Source organism: Nanorana parkeri, unplaced genomic scaffold (genome assembly GCF_000935625.1).
Source record: "Nanorana parkeri isolate BGI_ZX_2015 unplaced genomic scaffold, ASM93562v1 scaffold699, whole genome shotgun sequence".
Lineage (NCBI taxonomy): Eukaryota > Metazoa > Chordata > Amphibia > Anura > Dicroglossidae > Nanorana > Nanorana parkeri.
Genome location: NW_017306967.1, coordinates 97,024 through 122,581, shown reverse-complemented (window position 1 = coordinate 122,581; position 25,558 = coordinate 97,024). Strand labels below are relative to the sequence as shown.

At 42.7% G+C, this 25,558-nt stretch overlaps 1 long non-coding RNA gene across 1 annotated transcript; it reads right to left on the bottom strand.

Annotated features, from left to right (window-relative positions):
* Positions 1-5,759: 5,759 nt before the first annotated feature.
* On the bottom strand, positions 5,760-21,970 carry LOC108792920. Its single transcript, XR_001941608.1, has 3 exons — positions 21,889-21,970; positions 11,596-11,638; positions 5,760-6,489 (listed from the first exon to the last, which is right to left on the bottom strand). It is a non-coding gene; the product is annotated as an uncharacterized LOC108792920 (long non-coding RNA).
* Between the last annotated feature and the right edge of the window lie 3,588 nt (positions 21,971-25,558).

Here is a 25,558-nt window from a genome sequence, read left to right as displayed (position 1 = left end):
TGTGCTGGAGAGGGGTTCCACGGCTGGATTACATCAGTGTAACAGGTTCACCTTCTGTACCACTGCTTTTGGTGTCTTGCCAGCTTTTTTTTTTAATTTCATTTTTCACAGTGAGGATCACTGGTTTGTACCATACTGACATTATATTATCCATACATGAAGCCAGCTGAACATTATGTAACTAGTAATTAAACTATTAGTAACCAAATGATTTTTTAAGTGAACATCTGTATTGGAGATGGTGTTCCACCACTTGATATACTGAAGGGTGTGAAGCCCTGCCTTTGTTAGACTTAGGCAACACTGTGAACTGCATGTATTGGCATGAAACAATATGTTTGGTAAAGTTACTATGTAAACCCATCTTTAAATAGCTATAACACAGAGTAAAATTAGCTTTGTGAAACATATATAATTTGATATTGGTATCATGGTAAAAATGTGCAAAGCATTAAAAAAAGCTACACCTAACAGTGTTTATATGCTGAAGGAATGAAAGCTGTTGACCTTGTTTTAATCAAACTTTACATGCGGGCAGTACTGCTCAGAGGGAACGTGTGGCACTTGTACTTCTGGAATCAAAGAAAAACTGAACTTTTATTGTCTAACTAAACTTCCATCCACTCTGCTGATCAAGTTTGGAAATACCTTATCTTTAAACAAAGCAAAGTTTTGACTGCACAAAACTGACACAACAGGGTTGTTTACTATAGAAGTAGAATGCTCATTTTTTAAAGTTATTTTTACCTAAGGTGGTAAATAATATGAAATTTAGATATGGTCAATGATTTTTGCTTACAAATATTGGATGATTGAACATAGCCTCACATTATTTAATAAACTTACTGCTTAGTGAATATCCACTTTTTGAAGTAAAGAACCTCTATTCCTCTAACAAAAACTACTTATGTTTCTGTTGTTTAGCATCCATCACCTGCAATGGACCTGGTCATAGGGAAAATTGGCTGTACTGGAAATTTGCACTGAGTGAAAGTTGGAGATGACCACTGTTCTTTATGGCAGGTTGGGCACTTATGCATGATTTCTGGATAGATTAATGAATTATGGAAATGTATCTGATCTGAGTTTCAGAAATAAGATGACACACAGGCAGAGATAGCTATAAGATGGTTGGGTGTAAAGATAATTGTATGGTAGAGCCCAGTCATTTTGTATTGGGCTATTCTTGAAGGGTACATGCCAAATAAAATTTAAAATGTAACCTTGAGATGCATACACGGAGCACAGCCTACCTGCAGAGTTGTTACATTTTTGATTCGGTTATCAATATGTAGCATTGATCATCCTTTTTTATGTAATCTGGTGACCCTGGAACACACCTAATGGTGATGCTGGAACACCCTCTTTGTTGCCTCTCTAACACAATAAGGCACAATGGCTGTGTGCTTCGGATGCCTTCGGCTGATATACGGGTTAACGTGAATAGCCCGTACAGCAGCCCTTCGGTTCGACTGAACCGAAGGCTTCCCGCAGCCGAAGCAAGCTGAAGGATAGGCTCAATCTTTCGGCTCCTTAGTGAATAACCCCCTTAGTTTTTATGTATGACTTAGGTTTATGACTTAAGAAGCACCGCTAGATAACATTACCAGCTATTTCAATGTTTTTGAGTTGCCTGGAATGGCTCTTAAACAGGGTATAAAAAAGTAATACTACAGTTGCAAGAAAACATTTGCAAAACCTTTGGAATTTTATGGATTTCTTCTTTAAAAAAAGAATAGCAATCTTAATAAACAACACACACACCATTGTCATATCTTTATTGAACAAATGGTTTAAACAATCAAAGTCCCTGATGGAAAAAGTATGCAAACAGTTGACATATTAAGTAAACTCAGGTATTCCAGTCAATGAAATAAGGACAGAGGTGTGGTTTGAATGTGCTCTGCCATTGTTAGATGCTGGAACACCTGATGGAGGTACTGTGGTCTCTGGAACTGAAGGGTTTAGTTCCAGTATTCACCAGCGGGTGTTTCACAGCAGTTTTAGGATGGTATTTCGCTCCTCCTCAAGAATCTCTCAGTGTCTCAGCATCTTACCTGTGTCCCAATACACTCTGTTCCGCTGTTCTTTGTACCAGTTATTCTAAAGCTGCTTTCTGTACCTGCTTCTCGTGTGCCCCATTCCTGAACCATCTTAACTAGGGATGCACCAATACTTTTTTAGATACCAGTGCTGATACTTGGCATTTTCATGAGAACTACCAGGGTTGCAGAGGTTGCAGCTGGGACCTGGCTCTGGCGCTCCACCACTGTCCTGAAATCATTCACCTGTATTGTTTTAGAAAAATTGTCACATGACAATAAACAAAAATGTATCAGTACTTGTACTTTTAAGTTTTAATACTTTGGCAAGTATCAGTACTTGTACTTGCAAAAATGGTATCGGTGCATCCCTTATATATATTTATAAAAACAAAATCATACATTAAAACAGAGATGTACAAATCCCAGGAGCTCCGTGTGCTCCTTACAAATGACAGCTGCCTCCTAACTTTTGAATTTCTCTAGTCTAGTCTTGGAGCTGGAAAAGTATCTGTACTTGTACTTGTACCAAGTACGGTACTTGGTATCGGTGCATCCCTTTTCTTGTACCCCTGCTGGACCCTGCTTTACCCAATTACTCCCATTGCTTGGTGTTTAGTTTAGTTAGGTTGCTTTTACTTTTTCACATGTTCACTGGTCTTTACAATAGGTTGCGGTGTTTATATTGTTTGTCACTTGTGTTGTGCGCTTAATAAATCATATTTCTTCCCTTAGTTTTGAGTTTGTTTCGCTCTGTGTTGCTCGACTTGCCTGGCGACACCAGTTGTGCAGGATACCAGCAAGGGGTGTCCTAACAGCCATTTACAAACATACACATATGTTGGATACTGAAAGGGTCTTCGCCATAAAGATTTATTTACGTGTTCCCATAGAAATTTCCAGAGGACCTGAGTGGAAGAGATGTAAAGATGTGTAAAGGTTGAAAAATTTTAGATTAGCATTTCTAAGGCTTGGGTGTGCATGCATTGACCTAAACAGAGATGTACAAGCAAGAAAAGCCCAAACTAGCAGTAAACCTAAGCTTGGACCACAGTGCAAGTATGATCAGCAGCTACCTGGGCAAAATGTATATTTCTTTCTCCAATCAATCAACTGTCTTATGTCTGCCCCTGTTGACTTCCTTAGTACCATGCTAACAGGATGAGAAGTTATAGCCATAAAAGCCACAGCGCGGCTAGGAGCAGAGAAGCTGAACCAGACAGTTTGCCCACTCTTTATCAATACACTTAGAGCTAAAGCAGCAAGGCAAACTGCTGACTAATTCTGCTAGAAGTTTCGTATAATATGTACAGACTCAGTCAGCAACATGGTTCTAGCAGCTTTGCCAGCCCAGGTCACGATCTATCATGGATATGCTGAAATTCAGCCTTGCCAGCTGCAGAAAATGATGTGGAATATTGTTCCTAAAGGACGTTGGATTAGTCACATACTTTTTGCAGCCAGGACTGTGAATGTTCAAGCAATATGTTCTTTAAGGCCATACAATTTTTTTGTTTGGTATTCATTTATGCAGATTGTGTTTGCCTATTATTGTCACTTAGATGATGATCAGACCAAGTTTTAGAAGCCACTCATGAAAAAAATCAGTAACGGCAGCAGGTTCACAAACATCTTGCAATCTGTATATTATGGGAAAGCTGGCTTTTAAAGCAGACCTTGCATCATAGTACAAGGTACGCCTATCTTGCAGATGGCCATGTGAAAAAGCACAGTTAAATGAAAAAATTAGCAGAAAAAGTAAACTAATTCCCAGCTTACACCTCCAGCTTCCGGCCAGCTCACCTAGGCAAGAGTGATGTCAAGGGCCTTCTACTGGGATCCTGGAAAAGCTAATGATCCCAACTCTCCAGTGAAAATGCTCCTGCACAGTGCTGAGCAACTTCTAATGAGATTGAGCTCTTTGGCATTTCCAGGATGCCAAGAGAAGGCCCAGTGATGTCACCCCTGCTTACAAGAGTCGGTCGAAAGCCAGGGTATAAGGTGAGTAACTTTGCTTGTTTCTTCTAATGTTCTTGTTCTAATGTTCTTTTTATAAATTCAACTATGCTGTTATACATGGGGTGTTTAGAGATCTACAAGAGGCAAGGTCTGATATAAACAAGAACTCATGGCAAATAAAATCTTAATCCTTGCAGTGGGGCTACCCCACTAGGGAGCTAAAATTACAGATATACTCACTCAAACTCTGATCCCAGCTGAAGCCTGGACCGGTCCATGCACCCTGTTTCCTCCTCCACTCCAGTCCCTCAGTGTTCTCACGTCCTATACACTGTATAGGAAGTGATGACTCACAGGACCTTAAATCGCCAGAGCAGAGGGGGAACGATGGGACCAGACTTACAGCCAACTGGGATCGTGGTTCGGGTGAGTATACTCGGGTGAGTATAGTTAATTTAGCTCCCTAAACAAAACAAGCACTTAACCCTTGCAGTGCTGGTGTAGTCCTACTGCAAGGGTTAAGATATTATTATCCCAGTGTTCTTCTTTAAGTAAGAACACCCAGTAATACAAATAACTGTTTAAAGCACCGTCATTTTTTTTTTCAGCAAAGACTAACATTTGTGTTCTGTAGGTGGAGGAATGAGAATGTTGATTTGCTTTTCATAGCAACCAATCAGGGTTTACCTTTCATTTCAATACTACACAACATATTTGAAAGCTGGAATCTGACTAGTTGCTATAGGCAGAACCACTTTGTCTTTCTTCCCATTTTACAGAACACGCCTTTTAAAGCGAGAAGCCTAACCGACTTAATGGGTAATACTGAGTGTAGGAATACCAAATATATCATATACTTTTCCCTTTCCATTTTTTCTATTTCTTACTTTTATGAGCCATTTTTCCTTGCAGAAGGTAGAAAACAATTTCGCAGCTAAATATTTAAAGGGATATTATTTATCGACAAAGTTAAAAAAACAAGGTATCTATTTTCAGCCGTTCATAATACAATGGAATAGTAATTTCCTGAAACAGGATATTTTTTTTGTCAGCTAATGTTCATTTCTTTTTATAATCACAGGGTTACAGGAAGATAAAATATGCATTTTTAATATACTAACAAATTCCCCAGACATCACAAAGTTCCAAATATTCACAAAAGAAACCTTTTTCCTTATACCATGAAAAAAGTACATACACCATATTATACATTAAACGTAAGTATAAAATATTCATACTAAATAAACGTTTAATTGATTTTCTATAGAAATCTGTAGATGTCCACTTTATTTTGTAAAAGACAAGTCACATAAAAAACACTAACAGTGGCAAAAGATAAAAACAATGACAAAAGAGCAGCCTTTTTTTTTCTGACGCTTTCTACTCAGCATGGTCTATGGAATATTAAGAAAAACCTTTGCCCCTAAGTTAGAATAATTTGAGTAAGAGGTTATGGGATACATTGCACAGCAATGCGTGACTCCTTTGCCTATGCAATGGAACAGACCTTGGGCATCATGCATTAGGGGACCCCTAAATGGTCCAGAATCACGGGACTAATGGCTTTCTAGCATAACTAATAAGATTTTGAATTATGAAGCTTTGTCATGAATAGCCATACGGCATTTACAAATGTGGTATTTGGGCGTTTTATTGCCATATACTATGATTGCATTTCATACCCACATCATAAATTACTATACTGCCATAGCACCTCTGTCAACCTTTTACAAATACTGACTGAACTAGGAAAGCTTGTTAATAGAATAAACTTAAAGGCAATACTTCTGAGCCACCGAACTGCTAGATTATGTTTGGAGGTGTGATGCTATAGAGAGTTCCTATAAAATGTGTTGTCCAATCAGATAGTTAGATCCCCAAAGCAGCAAAGAGGATGCAGATGGTAGAAGCCTTTGCAAGGTGATCAAAGTCCTACAGCAAGTCCTCAGGGGTGACTCTCCTTGCAGAACTGCCTTCTCTGACAATCACATTTTGGCTGGGTTAAGGCAAAATACAGGCACGTGATGTGGCTGCCTGCAAAACAAACCTAATATGTCCCACTGCCTCAAACTCAGGCGGCATTTATGGCACTTTTAGTTTAATTCACAGTCTTTGATGTCCAGATTGATCATAACACCGAAGTCTCTTTTATGTAATTTCTGTCTGTGCAAACATCATATTGTAACTCAAAGTGGCTGAGTTAGAGCTACCAGTGCAAAAAGAAGGATAAGCAGAGAGACTTCCAGTAGAGGGCACCAAAGCACCAGTAATAAGACAGTTTTCCATCTTCCTGGGACTGCAATATTTGCAACCGCAAATACATCCACTTGTGTATTGTGAGAACTAGCTTCATTCTGATCCAAGGAGAAGAAAATACAATCACGTATACTTTCTTGTCCTCTTCATACAATCCAAGGGAATGTTTCCAGGAAGCAATTGATGCGAATGCTCCTTTAAACTTCTACATTGATGCCTTTGTTACTTTGACCTAGGACCAACAGAACAGAAGTCATGAGCACACTTGAAAAACAGACAGAATCCCCCATAATGTTGTTTCTTTTGCACGTATTATACTATGACAATAATTTTAAAATAAACATAAGAGTTTAAAGGTGTTTAAAGTTAGAGGGACATGCCCAGTTATACACAAGAAAAATACAGACCACCAAAAACATTTTATTTTTAACATTCAAAATTACAACCATAACAATAGTTGGTTGCAACATAAACGTTTTAAAGAAGACACATTTTATTAACCCTTGCAGTGGGGCTACCCCCACCCTGCAAGGGTTAACTAAAATTTTTTGTCTAGGGACTATAACAAGTTTTACTCACCCGAACTGCCGAGCCCACTCCCTGCTTCGCCGGTCACTGAAGCGTGCCTTCTTCTCCACTGCACAGATGTAATGTTCCTCAGCTTCCTCACATCTATACACTTGTATAGAACATGATGACACAAGGATCCCTAGACCTCTGCACATGAGGGGGAGAGAGGCTCTAGGGACCGGTTTAAGAACAAGCTGGCTCAAACGATCAGTTGAGTATAACTTTTTTTTTTAGCAGCTAGACACAAACGAGCACTTAACCCTTGCAGTGTGGTGGTAGCCCCACTGATACAATTTGATAACATTTTCCCCTGAAGTTCTTCTTTGAAGGAAATCAGTCATGAGCATACTTACCTGTCTGAAAAGCAGCCTTACGTATGCCTTGACAGTGACCACTCTTCAACTCCAAGGCTGAATATTAGTTGAGCGGTAGTCACAGCACTGAGGTTGAAGCTTGACAGGTTCAGCTTCACTGCCATTGGGCAGCTTAACTTTTTAACTTTACATATTGTGGCAGTGCCACGGTGTAGTTTGGCAATTATGGCAGCTAGGACTCTCAGCCAGAAGGGCTGAGAGGGTCCAGAATGTAAAACATTTTATAAGGAAGAACCTGGATTTTCAGATTCTTCTGGGTTTTCCTAATTGTAGCTGGGATCTGGAGCTCTGGAGATCTCTTAGAGCTCTGGGTGGGATGAAATCTCCATTCCTGGGACCAGGTGTTGCTAATGACAAGCCTGGGCAGATAAGGTGGCTGAGAGCAGCCTCATTAGGAGTCTGGACCAGAGCTCAGGGGATTTGTGTGTGTGCAGGAGGCACACGGCCACAAGCAGACTCATGTGGAACAGCCAGGGGAGGCTGGGAGAGGTCAGGAAGGTTGGTGACCCAAGGGACCTGTTGGACACTCTGCTGAGAGAGCAGTGTGAGTGCTCATGAGAGGTGAGCAGTGTGAGTATCACAAAGAGGTGTGCTGAGACACTTGGAGCTAAAGAAAGCTACTGAGGACTGTACATGCTGAGGAAAAGCGGATTATTATAAGAAGTGCATGAACTGTTCTATTTCATTTGTGTTGAAGATGAATAAAGACTGTCCTTTTTATGTTCAAGTCGGCTTCAGGAGTGGTCCTTAAGCGCTCACCATATGTGCTAAATTCCCAAAATATCACAATATATAGTATAAATACTATAAATATCCTATAGTTACCTCTCCATTGGGCAGCCTAACCTTTTCACTTTACATATAGAACTTTAAGCATTCTTCAGGTACCTCCTAATTTCACCCTGCCACCATGATCTACCACCTGAGAAAAACAGAGTATTTCTGGGTCTGGAAAAAACACATACCAACTGCTTCCCTATAGAGCAGGGCATAGTGTTTGAACAGACAATTGACAATCCAAAGTGCTTTGATTTAATTAGCAAGTCAAAAATGCAAATTACAATCTCTTCTTGGCCTGACACAAGATCAGGACAGTGGAGAAGAAAGTATGTAAAGGATTCTTAAAGTCCATTCTGTAAATTGAAACTTTTCTCAGCATGGGCAAAATACAGGTTAATTAACTTAAAGCTGTACTCCAGGCAGATAGAAAGATACACATTAATGTGACTCAATATTCAATAGGAAATCATTGTAATGTTTAATATGATGCAACTAGTGTAAGTACCTTGAGCAGCACTCAAACTGGGATAGGAAGAGTCATGACTGGGAGCCAATCAGGTGGGCTGCATCCAAATGTGCTGACAAGGAACATGCAGATTGGAGGAGAGAGAGAAGAGTGCACAGAAATCTCATCAGTCTCCTGCTAATCCTTCACTGTCCAATCAGCATGCTGGAAGCTGAATCCACTGTATCCCTTGTACAGGTGGTGTCATCTAACAGGTTGTGCTGTCTGGCAGGGCTATGTAGATCTCAGATCTGAATGGACAGAAATACAAACAGCTTCCTTATGTGTATTCCATCTTTGTTTTTAGATGTTTGCCTGGAGTTCAATTTTAAAGTTTCAATGAATAATAAATAATACAGAAATACAATTTCAACCTCCAAAGCATCTGAAATGGTATTTGCATCTTAAAGGAAACCTGTACTGAGAGAAATAAGAGAAATATGTAGGCTGCCATTACTGAAAATGATAAGTAGTAAGCTTTCCTGAGTTCTGACTGCATAATTCTTCTGACAGGTATACTTGATCCAGGCAGACAACAATCAGTTTTAAAAGGGAGTCTGCAATGGCAGCCTCTGTGTTTCTTTCATGAGATGTTTCCTCTAATTATTTATATTTTACATTCTTTAAACAAATAGCGTTTCACTTGTAGAACTGTTATTTTAAACTAGACCAGGATTTGGCACAAGTTGGTTTAGCACTGTGTATGCTTTCTACACTAATACAGGAAACACACACAAATAAACAAACCCCCCCCAAAAAACCTGTGATATAAACTCATGCTTTTTCTTAATCAAAGACTTTAGCTATTGTAGATGAGCAAGCAGAAATAGGAATTGTTATTTTGAGTTCTGATTATATGAGAAACATTGATAAAATGTGCAAATTGAAAAACAAGTGCTTGTGTTCTTGGTACCTTTTCCAATATGTGCATTATTTATAACTCAGTAATAAGAATGACTGAATCAGGAGAATCACCAGTTCATCACTTTGAGATTCTCCTGAATATTTGCATGTAAAGTTGTCTGATCTGCAGAGAATCACACCATTAAGGTCAATTGGCTCATCACTATTCTAGAAAGTTTATAATTGGCATCGAAAGGGTTTAGGTTTACCTGAACATTATTATGTAGCTTCTGCTGCAAGACAATTAGGGGAAAACATCCACCATTTCCCAGCACAACACCAGACTTTCACCTGCAGAATATTTATACACAGAACTACGGCTGTATTATAACTGGGTTGCAAAACCGTACATTTGTGACCAAAATCGCCTTTTTCTTTAATGCTGGAAAAAGATATTTAAAAAATGACTGCAAATGATTGATTTTTAAACATAATGATGTGTGTTACATTTTAGGGAGTAGTTATGAAAAAAAATTCCAGAGCCATTCATTCTACAAAACCCCATGTACATTTGTTCTGTGCAAATTGGGCAAACATGATTGTTATTAGTACATTTTCTTTCCAAGTCAAATGTAATCTATTTATAAGATTACAGTGAATCAGGAGAATTCCACATTATGTCTACTAGGTGGAGCTGAGGATCATGAAAGAACTACTTATTTCCTATAATCATCAGCTAGATCTAGTGGACATAATACAGTATTTTCCTGATTCACTCTAGTCTTATGAATGGATTACATGTGACCTGGAAAGAAAATATTCTAGTAACATTAATTTTTGTCCCATTCGCACAGAATTAATGTAGTTTTGCAGGATGAATAGCTCTGCAAACATTTAAATATGTCCCCAAGAGATGGCAACATGGTAAAAAGTTTTTCATTACTTCAGACAAACCAATATGTCCCATATAATATTACTGGTTTCACCTTTCAGCTTCAAGGATATTTCAGCGTCATCAAGGGAAGAAAGCCCTTGAAGAAATCAGAAGCCAAAAGCCGTGTCAGGTGTTCTAATTGTGATGAGCAATTTTACGCTTTTAACCACTTTAATCACTTTTTAGTTGCATGTAGATTTCTCCCTTCACTGTTGTTTCTAGCTGAAGACGTTTTTGAGAAAGGACCGGGAGGCAGTCTGAACTGAATGATAGCTGTGGGGAGCTGAAAGATGACTTGTGGATTATTGGACATTTGGTGTTAGAGAAGACTGAGGATTTCTGGAAGACTGAGCACTGCACTGGATAAGTGGTATATGCCAAGTGGTAGAGAGATCTGATGTGGTTGCTTACCTACTTTAAGTGCCTGTACCTCATACTTGCAGCAGTTTGTGCTCCTTCCCCCTAGTTACAGAGTCTTTTAACTTGCCTATTTTCATTAATCCACACCGTTCATTAACCCAAAGCCAGGGGTTTAAATAAGGGTGATCCCTCAAATGTATTTCCTCTGGTGGGTCTTGAGTAAGTCAGTCTGATACTGCCTAGATCCCACTAAATAGTGGGGCTTTGCTCCTGATCCAGGTATTAAGCATAACCCATGCCTACACTTTAAGAATTCTGTTGAATCATCTTTCTGCACCTGACAGGTTCACTTCAAAGTGGTCCAGGACTCAAAAAGTGAAGGTTTGCTATCTTATATCTTTTATAGAACCACATAGTTGTAAATATTTATTGTGAGATCCAGGGCTGACCCTACCCTATAGTGCTGGGGGGAATGGGCGGCATTCGATGCTGATAGCGCTTGGCCATGGGTGCTGCTGTTAGTGATGGGGGAAGGTGCTTTGTGGTGGATGCGACAGGCGGTTGTGTTAGAGCCGTGCTGTCCAGTCCTGCCCAGCTCGTTGACATCACTGGTTGCCAGGAACTTGGCTGGACACCAGCCAAAGTGTCCTGCTCAGTGCCCTGCCAGCCGATGACATCAGTGAGCTGGGCAGAGCATCGCAGGTTACTAGGAGCTTTTAGCAACCTGGGATGCTGTGGCTGCCCCTCTGTCACCCCCCACACCTGCCGCTGCCCTAATGAGATTCTGCCTATATTTTATAAAAATGAATAAATGTTAGATGTGCCATTTACTGTTCACATGGTGGGGAAGAGCATCTGTGATTAGTATAGCTGCACATTTGTAGGCAGCCATTCAATTTAAAAAAATGATAAAAACAGAAATTGATAATAAAATTGTACCTTCTAAAATAACAAGCAATTTACATTACTCACCTAAGTATTTACTCCTCTATCAGCTCACAAATTTAGAGGGGTCCTGAATACAAGATACATATAAGGAAATTAATTATAAAATACTGTTTATTTATAAACAGTGCAAATGTAAGTAATGCAGATAAAACATCTTTAAGTGATCTAAAAGATTATTTTAGAGAAGTATTACTAAACAGGGCTGTGCACCCTGCAGTTATCTGTGACATTCAGCCTGTGTGATCATATGCACAAAGGAGCATTCTGTTGTTTTTCCCATTACAATTGTTATTACATTCAAATGTTCTGACTGTAAAATCACATTATGGCCACCAGTTGGAGCTCGGGAGCTTAGAAAACAAATACTTATTTTATTTCCTATGATCCTGTAGCATAATCTAGTGGTCATAATGTGGCATTACAATCAGAACATTACAATGTAATGTAAAAAAACTAAAGAATGTTCTTTTGTGCATAGATTCACACAGGATAAACATTCACTGATATATGCATTCTCAAATTGTTTATAAATCAACCCCTTAAAGTACAACTGAAGCCCAACTTTTTTTTTTTTTTTAGTTTTGGATAGAGTGGAGAGGGATTAGAACATCTGTCAGGTTTTTTTTGATGTCTGTAGCCCCATATCACTCCCCCAATTTGTCCTGGTGACGGTTATCATTGAAAGTGAAAGAAAATCCCAAATATGAGTTTTGTCATCAGAACAGGAATAGGTTTGAAATCTTCCAATGGGGATACTATTTTTGGTATCCTTACTGATCACCAGGGATGTCCCCCTATTTGTAGAGATTTCCTCTCACTTGCTGCTGTAACTATTAAACAGGAAGTATCAGGAAATATTCCTAATGGCAAAAAAGCTGAAAGGGGTTATAACCCTCCTACTCTATCCAAAACTAAAAAAAGTTTTGGCTTCAGTTCTGCTTTAAAGCCTTACTACAGGCACCATCCTTTTCATATTACTGTAGTCCCATATGCCATTCACATCTTCCTTTCAGTTATGCAAAGTCTTCTTGCTGCAAACGTGTAAAAAGCATCCTCCTTTTAGTCCTCCTGGATAGTACAGCTCCTGCTGCACTTTCTGCCAATCGCTGAGATCATCGATGGAGATTTAACAGACCTTTTTCCATTCACAAAGCACAGCCAGTGATGGTACCGCTTCTGCAGTGTCATCACAGAAAGAACATAACTGAAAGGTCCGTGACTGAAAGGTCTGTGAGGGGCTACAATGGTGTACAAAGGATGGTGCCTAGAGTGAGGCATTAAAAAGGAACTAAAGGCAACATCACAAATTACATATTTGATGCAGTCCATCAAAAACATTGAAACCGAAGTACAGTATTTGTTTTCCGGAGTACCCCCTGTAGCATAGTTTTATTACCTGTTTTTCCTGCCAATAGATCTGCTATTTTTCGACACTGGTGCTTACAACTGTCAGCTTTGATTCATTACGTTTCATACATCATTTTTTTTTCAAAAAGAAAAATAAGCTGTTGTTATAACTGCTTAATTTTGGCTTTAATTTGTCTGTCCCTTCTACTACTACTACTGTGTGATTTCACTTTAAAATGAACAGTATTGTCACTAGACATGTGCGATTCGTTTCGTTCCGAATCGAAATTCGGAAAAATTTTCGGAAATTCGGACATCCGGATGTATCCGAATTCCGAATTACAGATATAGCGAATGCAAACAAATCCGAATTTCTGTTTCCGAAATTCGTTAGCGGTAGTTTCTTCGAATGTTAATTTCGTTTTCGTTTCTTATTCGTTTAGTTTGTTCGTTCATTGGAGCATGGTGACATTAGAGAAGGAGAAAAACCATTTTTTTCCCCCTCAAATGTCACTTTGCTGCATACGAACGAACGAATGAACGAAACGAATAAGAAATGAAAATGAAACGAGCGTTCGAACGAACTACTGCTAACGAATTTCGTCCGAATACCTAATCCGAATTGACTTTCACACCCGAATCCCGAAAAACAAAATAACACAAAATCGGAATCAAAACGAATTTTATTTTGGCAGTGCACATGTCTAGTTGTCACCCTTTTAGAAATATTCAAGGGGGGCGTGTCCTGCTAATGGCGGAGTAGGTCGCAAGGCTTGAGCGCTCCGTGGTCCACCCGACTTACAGACGACCTAAGGGCACTTATACCACCCCATACAGCCCTGCACGACCATGTCTCAACGCAGGAAGGATGGCGGCACCCCGTCGCAACGGAATACCCCGTCCTTGCAGCGATATTTCTCCTCTACACAGACCAGGACCCGCAGCCGGGGACAATCCAATATGGCGCCGGATGCCGGACAGCCATCCACAACACAAGGCACAGAACGCTCTCCCTCACCTGGCAACATTGACCGACGTCCAGGCTCACGATCACCGCGGCTGTATGAGTCAGACTCCACGGATGGCGATCACTACCAAGCCTGCAACCCGCCATCGGATATACCGCGAGAGTTCCGAGCCCTCCTACAATACCTACCTACAAAGGCCCTGGTCACGAGAGTGGAGACAGCGCTCCAACGTGACCTACATAAAATGTGCCAGGAGGTGCAGGCGGTATCCGTGGAAGTCTCCGCGGTCTCGGCATCTTGTGCAGCGATGGAAGCCAGGGTCCAGCGCCTCGAGCAGGCCCAATCGGGACCTTCCTACCAGCTTGCGGCCCTCCAAATACAAATGGAGGACCTGGAAGACCGCAACCGACGCCAGAACATCCGGATCCGAGGGCTTCCTGAGGCGACCCTGCCAGCGGATCTCCATTCCTCGATACAGGCCGTCTTTGGCTCGCTGCTGCCTGATTCCACACCAGAATCCATCTTGATTGACAGGGTGCACCGAACGGCTGGCCCTCCATCGACAGATGTTTCCCGTCCACGAGACGTTCTGTGCCGACTCCACTGTTACACCGTGAAAGAGGAGGTTCTGCGCCAGGCCTGGCTGAAACGTCCCGTGGAGTTCGACGGGGCCCCCAGGCAGATTTTGCCGGACATCTCCCGTAATACCCTCCGCCGCTGAGCCCTCATGCGGCCTCTTCTGGAAGAGATTCGGCGGGCGGGGGCCATCTACCGTTGGGGGTACCCTATACGTCTACACGTCCGCAAAGGCTGCTCCACGTTTCTGGTCCGCTCCCGGGCAGATGTCCCGGCCGTGTGTGAGCTCCTCGGAATCCCCACAGTACAACTGCCAGACTGGTTAGCCCACTTCTCGGAGGATCAGGCCGCAGCACCGAGACCTCACAGAACCCGACGGGCCCGTCGCTCTTCTTCCCGCGAGAATCCTGCCCGACCAGTCGAAGACGTGCTGGAAGCATCGGAATCCTGAACGGGGTGAGATAGCTCCATGTATCCCCCAGCCAAACACTCATGCTTACGTCTGCGCTGCGGACCTGCCCTTCTTCCCTTCTGCTCTATGTCCCCCTTTGGTCCCTGGAGAAACGAACTGCGGTGTCTACCCCCTCTACCCAGCCTCTGGCTCTTAAGACCTTGTCGACCCCAACCTCACTTTGCCGGCCACCCACTCGCCCCGGACATCCGAGACCCCGCTTGTCATCCGCAGGGTCCCCCCTCCCCCGGGGTCAGCTTGGTTAGGTAAGTGAACCGCTACACCGGTTCACTGAGTAGGTAATTCCCCCCTACTGGACCTTGGGTGAGGAGCTATGCGGTTCGGGCCACCGTAGCATGTCTGTTTATTATTGCCGCAAATGTGTTATGCTTGTGTGCAGACGAGTTATCTCTATACTGATCCCGGTGTGTGGGACCGCCCGCACTTGGGGACATAAGGGAGGTCCCTAACCGAGGGCTCCTGGGGGTGTCCCCCTCTTGTGAACCCCCCTGGCGGTTTTGCCTCTGGGCCTCCTTACGGAGTTCCGGAGGGGGGCTCCGGAGGGGATCACCCCTTACGCAACACCTCGTCCCGATTGGGGGGCGGGCCCTTGCATCGGACTCCAGAGGCGTCTTGACCGCCATACCTAGGGACTGTATGTTATGTTATAGGTATTGATTTTAGCCTGTTGATTGTGCAATGTTACCGTTATATATTGCTGCTGTTGTTGTATTAGTTTGATGAACATGTCGTGGTGCCCCCACGGAGCACCACTCTGCCTGAAGTGCAGACTCGTTTCCCCACTTAGTTTGTCCCGAAAGTGCCTAATAGGCCATTGGGACATTGAACCTCGGTTCACACTTTAGCCCCTCCCCTTCCTCTCTTTTCTGCCCTTTCCCACATTTGGGTAAAACAACCTCCTCGTAGTCTAGCTACGCCCACCCTTCCTGCTCGATTTTCACCTGTGACCCACTCCCCCCCTCCTGCCTGACCTACACCTTTCCTCCCCCCCTTCCCTCCTTAGGCACACACCTCCCTCCCTCCCCCCTCCAGACCCGCGTAATACCAAGAGCATGGCTCTACTCAAGATCCTATCGCTTAATGTGAAAGGCCTCAATATCCCCGAAAAACGAAAAATGGTGCTTGGTGATTTGCACCGCCAGAGAGTGCAGGTGGCTTTCCTCCAAGAAACTCATTTCGCGGAGGGACGGGCCCCTTTGCTTCGAGACCGCAGATACCCGGTGGGGTACCATAGTTACTCCCCAGATAAGAAATCACGTGGAGTCAGTGTTCTGATCTCCCATTCGGTACCATGGCAGCTTTTGGACATGTCTGCAGGGGAGGAGGGTCGACTGCTCATGGTGAAAGGGATGGTAGGTCTCCAGCGGTTTACGCTGGTGACCGTCTATGCACCCCACCAGGGACAGGCTGCCTTCTTAGAGCGTGTTCTGACTGCGATTGACGACTTCAGGGAGGGCACCTTGGTAGTCTGGGGGGATTTTAACCTGCACCTGGACCCCAAAGCCGACTCCTCCAACCCGGTCTCTCACTTGCCTTTCTCCACCCTGCGGCGCCTACGAAAATTGCTCCACGCCCACCAATTAACCGACGTGTGGAGAATTCAGCATCCCACCACTAGGGACTTCTCCTTCCACTCTCGGGTTCACGACACATACACGCGCATTGATTTTTTCTTGATTCCACACAATTCCCTGTCCCTAGTGCACCGCACTGAGATTGGGAATATTACGTATTCAGACCATGTTGCCATACTACTGACCCTCACACTGAATACACCAGAATCCAGGGGATAGCACTGGCGACTGATTCAGGATCCTGACCTCCTACCGGAAATAGAAAAAAGCAAAGGCTTGAACAGCAGGACGCGCTCCTTACACAGATCCATACCTTGGAGCTCCTTCATAAGCGACGACATGACCTGACCGTCCTGGCCCAACTACGGACTGCCAGGGACTCCCTGTGCTCATTGGAAATGGACAGAGCCAAAGCTAATCTTACCTGATGCCGCCGGCATTTTTATGAATTTGGGAATCAATGTAGCCGTTCCCTTGCGCAAGCCCTGCGTCAACAAAGGGCTCGTACCTTTGTGCCGGTAGTCAAGGCCCCCTCTGGCAACACCTGCCACCTCTCGGAAGACATAGCCGTCGCGTTCCGCGATTACTACGCCGCCCTTTACAACCTACCGACCCCCCGGACCGCTTCGGCAACGACAGCGCGACAGCGGCGCATCCGGACGTATTTGGAAGAGGCTGATATGCCCTGTCTCCCCTCTGAGATACGGTCCTCCTTGGAGAGGTCCTCCTTGGAGCTGGCCGTCAAGCAGACCAATACGGGAAAAGCCCTGGGCCCTGATGGCTTCACCCTTGCTTATTACAAGAAATTCCCGGCCATTCTCAATGAACGGATGCTTGCTGCCTGGAACTCTGTCAGATAACTCCATTCCCTCCCTAGGGACGCCCTATCCGCCCACATCGCGGTTATCCCAAAACCTGAAAAAGACCCGACTCTGTGACAAAGTTACCGCCCTATCTCTCTCTTAAATATCGACACTAAGCTATTCGCTAAGGTCCTTGCCATGCGACTCCAGCCGCATCTACCCTCACTGATACACCCATGCTCTCCCTGGACAGCTGAGGAAACACCCGACGGTGGGCCCTACATGGCAGATGGCGCAGAGGGCATTTAAAGAGAGGAGACTATCCCCCTCTCCTTCGCCCATATGTTCAGTGGCTGTGTCCACTATCTTTGAGATGGGGCTTGGTTCCCCTTGTGTAAACCTTTTTGTTTATGTCTATTTGTATTTGTAAAAAAACTTGTTAAATAAAAGAATTTATTTAAAAAAAAGAAATATTAAAAATATAATGGATCGACTGGCAAGATCAAAAGGCATTAAAACTATGTTACAGGGCAGACTGAGAATTACACGGGGCTTTTATGTGCATTCGGGAATTCCTGTGCAAAGAGCCTACAGATTCTTGCAACCATACTCCCAGGTGGGTCTGTACAGATGAACACACATAAAAGCTCTGTGGGTCTGTACAGATAAACGTACATAAAAGCCCCATGTGCATAAGGCCTTATGTTAATGTTATTGAAAGACTACATTATATATGCCATTTTTTTATTTTGCCTATAGTTTTATTTAAGAAGTTCCCTCCCACACTGATTCTTGAAATATGCAGGACTATGTGGCAGTTGGCATGTTGTAACTCAGGAACAAATAGATTTCAGTTAAAGTGATATTAAAGTCAAAAGGTTTTTATGTAAAATGCTGATGAAATCACTTACAATGTATACTGTTCCTTGATGTTTACAAGTTTTAGCTTAATGTAGAATCAGCTGGTCCCCCGAGCACTAGCCCTGATATCCAGTTTTAGGGTGGCGCCTTTTTCTTGCAGGGTCCAATGGAGCCACTCTTGTGTGTGTCTCCACAAACACACAAGCACAACAATGCAAACGACTACACTGCTACCTACTCCCTTCTCCAAGCGAGTCGGTGGATGGCTACTGGAGACAGCTCTATCCCTTGTGATTTTGTACTGGACAGGAAGTTTACAGAAGCCGAGATGAGAGAGTTGGAGCAGTTTTGAAACCTGATGATTGTAAGTGCTTGGAGGGAAAATGTAAAAAAAAACAAAAAAAAAACTTTGCTGGGCAATGTCTATTTATTTGATCTGGAGTTATTAATGGAAAAAAAAAGTTGAGAATTTAATAGTATTAACTACCAACTCGAAAGGTATTACAGAACATCTGGCTAAATTATTAAAAGCCCGACAAAACTCCAATTTTGTGGATAAAATAAAAAATAAACAAGACGTTATGGTAAATGTGACGTCGGAGATATCTAATGTATTTAAAGATTCCATTCCAGCTTATATAATGTGAGAGTCTCCTTTTCCCTTTTTATTTTTGGGTGTTTTTCTCCCTCTACCCTTTGCTTTTTTGTGTTGTGTAGGTTTGAGTTTATTGTATTTTGTTTGTAATGTAATTATTGTTGTAAACATGCAATACATGGAATGTTAAAATTTGTTTAAAAATTTTGTAAAAATAAAGATTAAATATTTAAAAAAAGAAAGGTATTACAGAACCTGAAAGGGATTTCAAAATGAAAGGGTTCAAAATGAACCTTTGGCAAAGCCATTGACATAAAAGCAGTGCTATGTCGTTATTCAACTTTTTTCAAACCTTTGATTATTGTAGTATCAGCCTCTCTGTCTCTTCGCTCAGATATGGACACATCTATAAATATGCATATAGTGACTTTCCTATTCACTTTCTATTCACATAGTAACTATCTTCAATCCCATTTGCACAAACAGCCCCCTAATGTGAGATGACATAACTATAGTACTTTATCAGTCAGTGCCTGGTCACAAGAGTGACAAAAGATAACAGATAACATGATAACATTTTTCAAAATGGTTTTGTACTTCCGTAAGACAAGGGGAAGATCTTTTACGTTACTTAATTAGTTAGATAATGAGATAATATATGTTTTGTTTTTTTTAGCAAATATTCAGTTTTTACAAAACAGACCCATGGTTTGTTTTAAAGTGAACCTGTGTTTGCCCCTGCAGTGCAGTGACACTTTGGGGTTGATTTACTAATGGCAAATATGCTGTTTACTTTGCAAAGGAATTAGCACTTTGCAGGAGTATTTTTCCTAATTTTAGTGAATGAGGTGAAGCTCTGCTGACATCCATCATCCAATCATTTGCAAGCACAAATACTGTTTGTTTTATTTTCCTTGCAGATGATTGGGTATTCTTAGCAAAATGAAATTTCACCGCTGAGGAAAACTTCCCCTGCAAAGTGCAAAATCTCTTGCAAAGTGAAGAGCCCATTTTCCTTTAGTAAATCAACCCTTTTGCTGCTGGTAACGAAGACAAAAAGCCCTAAGTTTTAAATTGATCCTGGTTGGAGCTTACACAGGACTGAGGTCCTTCTCTACACCCAAATGTGACACTGCTGGTGACCTAAACAGCTAATAGCCTAGCACCAGTGTTGATATGTGGGAGATGAAGATGTATGAGCTGCATGCAACTCTATTCCTGGAACTACTTGGGATTTCCCTTTGCTTTTTGTGGTGAAAGTAAAGGCATTAGATTGAAGTGAACATGAGTATAAACTACTGCAGAGGCAAGCATAAAAGTTAAAAAGTTGCTTTGTTCTGAAGTTTCATGTTGGTTCATGATAATGATTTTTCTATACCCAGTGGATTTGTAACTGAATTTTATTTAACATACTTTTGGCTTTCGTTTGGCATTATTTTTATTTCTTATCTTATCTATATAATATATAAATGAAAATGTAAATTATCGTTTTTATTTCTCCTAGAAATTTTATTCTGTGTGTGATATTCAATGATGGATGCTTTTGTGTTAGCAAAAAAGAACCTACATAGCCATGTGAAAGCAGTGATTGGATATCACACACCTAGGCTTGGTTTACACATGCCCCAGACCCTAAAAAGCAATCAGCGGTGGTTCTTTTTTTTACAGGGCACTAGAGCAGAGACTGCCTGGCATTTAGGGGGCAATAATACTGCTTCCTGAATGACTTTTTTTGACATCCCAAGGGGGTTTTCATTGAATTACCCAGTTCTATTCACCTCTATGGTTGTGTTTGACAAATGGCACCACATGTCAAATGCAAAGTGCAGTATAATTTCTGCTGTGCTGCTAAGCAGCTGCGGTAATGTGAACAGCACTGACTTAAGGCCTTGTTTACACATACAGCAAAGGGGTGGTAAGAACAGGCAGCTGATCCATGTTATTACCAGTTGCAAAGTCAGAATTGCAACCGGACAGTACTATATACATTGCCAATGCTGCAAAACCTGATGTGGTCAATGGTGTGCTACAACTCCATGGCAAGCGCGGTTGCAGTGTGGTAGCTCCATGTAGCTCCAGGAGAAAAAAAACACATTCGGGAGGCAACAGGTTTACCCCCTAAATGCCAGGCAGATGCTGCTATACTGCCCTCTGAAAAGTGATCCACCATGGATTACTTTTTAGAGGCCAATTCTAAAAGCAACAAAAAACATTTCAGTTGGCTCCTGTATGCTTTACTGAATGGTGCCCATCACAATTGTTGCAGCATGAATGGTGATGGGCACCATTCATGCTGCAACAATGCAATCACCAGCAAAAATGAGTGCATGGAAATGTGTGTGAAAATAAGAGCAAGCAAGTCTACAAAATGCTTGATACACAGTGGGGCATTTATCAAGCAGGTTACAAAAAGAATCAATCAAGGCACTTGTAGTGCAAATCCAGTAGGAAGTTTGTATATTTGCAACCTCTGTACATTCAGTCCAGGGCAGACAACTGCATCAGGTGTGCAGAGACAATAATGCAAATATCTGAGAGTGATTTTCACCCAAACACACACACACACAAACACACACACAAAGGAGAAGTGGTCAGGCTCAAACTTTACAACCTGTGATCCTATAGTAATTATATCTAATCATCTGTCTCACGCCTGTTTTAACACTGCCAGCAAGATTGCAAAATTTCTCCTGGAGCGTTTTTCTTATAGCTTTAGGGAAAAAGGGGTAAAACGGAAAAAATTAATAGAAAATTTTTTTTTTCTTCTTATTTTAAAATATTGGCGCTAGCATCCTTCTTTCACAGGTTAATCACATCAGATAAGAACATTTGAATGTCACTCTAAAAGAGAAAATTAATATAACTATATGTTAGATGTTTCGTTTAACAGATTTAAGAGAAAAACCATTAGAGGATATGGAAAGAGTCCATATTAAGCAGACAGCATTTCCAAAAATCATTACACTGTGAAGTGAGGAGAGAAATATCTGGCTTAATATTGGATGGTAGCCTCAGGTCAGAACAGAGCGAGATGTGAATGTGTTTAATTTTTTTAATCCTTTTGCAGAAGTAGACTTTTAATAACTGTCTCTCACAGCATGCATGAAAATGAAATACTTACATATACATGGGCTGCAGCTGTAAGTGAGATGTCTTCTGAGGACCCTGGTAGCCATAGGAGTCAAAGCCACCTATGAAATCAACTGCAAGAAAAGCAAAAAGCTCCATTATCACTGTGACCTCAGGCAGAGTTCTGCAATCAATCAGACATAAACTTCCAGGCTTATTTGACAGGCTGCTAATAATCAGGAAGAGTAACTAATTACCTAAATGTATCAAAATGATTCATGCTGCAAAACGACAGGGAATTGTAAAGAGGCAAAATCTGGAAGCAGGATAATTCATTATTAGAGCTTCTTTGTACATCAAGTTATCATTACTATCCGTCCGTATTATATCATGGGGCCCTCGTTTGAATTTTGCATCATGTCCCAGGGGCTGGTGAGAACAAATGTCTCAATATACTGATCATAGCGTAATACAGTAGACATGATTCTCACACAGACAAAGAGCACAGACAATAGTGGGAACATGACTTTAGCAACTTGGATTGCTTTTTTGGAACTTAAAGTGACCTTTGCTATTCTCCTGCCAGCCAATCTAGCAATGCCTGTGCCTAGAGGCTGTTGAGAGCTCTTTATTAGTCCCTCTGTACTGTGACAACTCTCTAGCACTCCCTAGATAGCAGCTGTGAAAACTGTGTAATAATCAACCTAAATTTCAGATGTCTGATATCCAAGATGTCTGCCAGATACAATGACATTATCCCTCTTTTATCGATTGGATGGAATTTTTTTAATTTTTTTATTGGCGTTGCTGTCAGATTTTAAAGTAGAGATATGTAGGGATTGCTAGAGAGCTGTGTGGGTGGAGGGGGGTTTCAAAGCTTTTACAGGGTTATTCACAAAGGGGTGAAGAGTTTGGAGAAGGGAGGAGAAGTGAACAATCTAGGACAACATAGCTAAAGTGGAAAGGGAGCTAAATTGGGGAATTTTTCCAAATCAGCTATGTTGGCCTAGATCAGGGGTGCCGATTAGGTCGATAGCGATCTACCAGTTGATCGCAAAGCGATGTCCTGTCCTCCTGCCGTGGGGCTTCTCTGGATCCCCGCTGCTCTCCCCCATCTGCATCCGAGAAGTGAATGAGTCGCTGCAGGCAGCGGCGGAGGGCGGAGCCGCTATCACAGCAGCACGCCGGGCGGTGAGGAGAGCGAGAGAGAGCTGCTCGGCCTGAATCTGACAGCCGGTGACTCTCTCTCTCCTCACCGCACATGCTGCTGTGACAGCGGCTACGTCCCCCGCAGGATTAGTGCTTTCCTTACTTCTCCTCGGATCCCCCGCTGCCTCTGCCCGGGAGAGCAGCGGAGATCCAGAGGAGAAGCTGAGCCCCCGTGTGCGTGGCCGAGCGGCAGAGGATCGGTACATATGATATGTACCAATCCTCTGTGCAGGACAAACACTGGAGCAATCAGCTGATCACTCCAGTGTTTGTAAATAACTGGGGACACATAGTACTATGTGTCCTCAGTTATGAATGAACAGGACGTGATTTACATCACTTCCTGTTCATTCATGAGATTCTCAATGGGGAGAAGCACTCTGTACAGAGGCTCCTCCCCATTCAGGAACTGGATGATAGTAAATAGTTTCTGAATGCATGCGAAGCCTCTGTTCTTTCCATTCATTTAGAACAGAGGCTGCAAAAAAAGAGATTGAGGACTTTGTGTCCACCAATTTCTTTTTCTATTTTAAAAAGGGAAATATCAGGGGGCTGTTTAGACCCCTAATATTTCCCTGAAGGCCTGCGGTCCCCGGGGTGGGGGGGGGGGGGGGGGCACGGTTTTTTCTTGCCTCGGGTGTAAAAGGAGCTAGCTACAGCTATGCAATATTTTAAACGGTCAATCGCACTGGATCAGAACGCAGGCACTAATGTGCCTGCATTCTGGGTGGGGGCGATCGCACTGCGGGTGAGGGCCGTGGCAGCGGTGCCATTGACTTCAATGCACCGCCATGCTCCCCCCCCTCCCCACCTGAATGGAGGTGTTTTTTTCGTTGGTAGATCTCATTGAGCTTGTCATTTGAAAAGTGGATCTCTGAACGAAAAATTGTGGGCGCCCCTGGCCTAGATTGTTCACTTCTCCTGTCTTCTCCAAACTCTTCACCCTTTTGTGAATAACCCTGTTAGATGGGCTTTAACATAACAATAGTTAAAGGAGAACTATGGGGTCAGTGTTTTTCCCCATAGTTCTCCTTAGGGTAACGGGAGGACACAAACTAGCGTCCTCCTGTTACCCTAAGCTCAGTATACTGAGACGCCACAGCCGGAGCGGAGCCCGACGTAGATGACGGGATCCGCCCAGCTGCGTGAGTGACAGCTGGCTCTGCCTATCTAGAGGCAGAGCCAGCTGTACCCGCCCCCTCCCCGTCCATTCCGCCAGTCAGCGCTGGCAGATCGGAGCGGGGAGAGGGGAATCCAGCCCCTCCCCCTGTCACGGAAGAGAGCCGTGACAGGATCGAGAGGCGAGCAAACCCGGTATGTGTTCGCTCACCTCCCGATCTACTGAGCCGACCTATGACAGTCTCATTGTCACAGGTCGGCTAGAACTATTAGGTGAGTGAAAAGCACTCACCTTATAGTTCTCCTTTAAGGAAGCCATTCATACTCAAGAAGCTATCAATAACTATACACAGACATCCACTTTGACAGAACTTGAGATATTTAAGCGCAGCTTCAAAGGAAAACTGTCAGATCCTTGGCCACATGTCACTGCTTGAGGAAGGGGATCCTGCGTGACCCCGAAACGGTCGTTGCATCTATGTGATATGTTGCATCCCTGCAATAAATAAGACTTTCACGTTTATATTGGAGTGCCGGTGTCCCTGTCTCTACTGTTATATGACGGTTGCCATCTGTCGACTACCGCTGCACCCATCCGATCACTTTTGGAGCTAAGCGGTTAGGAGTGCGATGGTTCATGGATTTCTTTCTTGAAATGAGCCTCTTCATTAGCACTAGCAGCTTTACTCATGAGATTTGGAATAGTGCTAATTCCAGGACAGGCACATATCTGCGTGTGAGGTTGCACTCTTCAACGAGTGTCAAGGAAAATTATTACTTCACACCTATGGGACATCATCTCCCACAACCAGACCATGGTCTCTCTGTGTGTTGTAAAGTAGCCACCGCTCCGAGCTCACTCCCGTGATGGACTAAAATCTCACATTTAGTTTAGTAATTTGTATTGAGATTGTAGTTTATCATGGGAACTAGCTTGGATGTGGGAGATGATGTCCCATAGGTGTGAAGTAATCATCTTCCTTGAAAATCTTTCTTCTGTTTATTATGGTCTGTCTATGTAGATTGATTATTTTTTTTGTAATTTCTGTTGTGATTCACCAGTGCAACATCCATGGTTGCTCGTTACATTGAATGAGGTACACAGCATTACTGGAGGTACAGCTGCATGATCCTGCTATATTAGGGCTCATTCACCCGGGTGCAGAGGTCCATACACTGTGAAGAAATGGTCAGATCTGTGCACCCTGGAGCCACAGGTTTTGCGTACAGCCGGCTTGTACAAATCAATGAAAGTCTGTGGCTTTACACCGGTAAACACGGTAAACCCTGCTCCGAGTATATACTTGTATAAAGGTATGGATGTAAGCTCCTGGACACAAAATGTTTTCATCCAGCTTTGTACAGCTGTACCTCTATGCAAGTATACCGGGGGG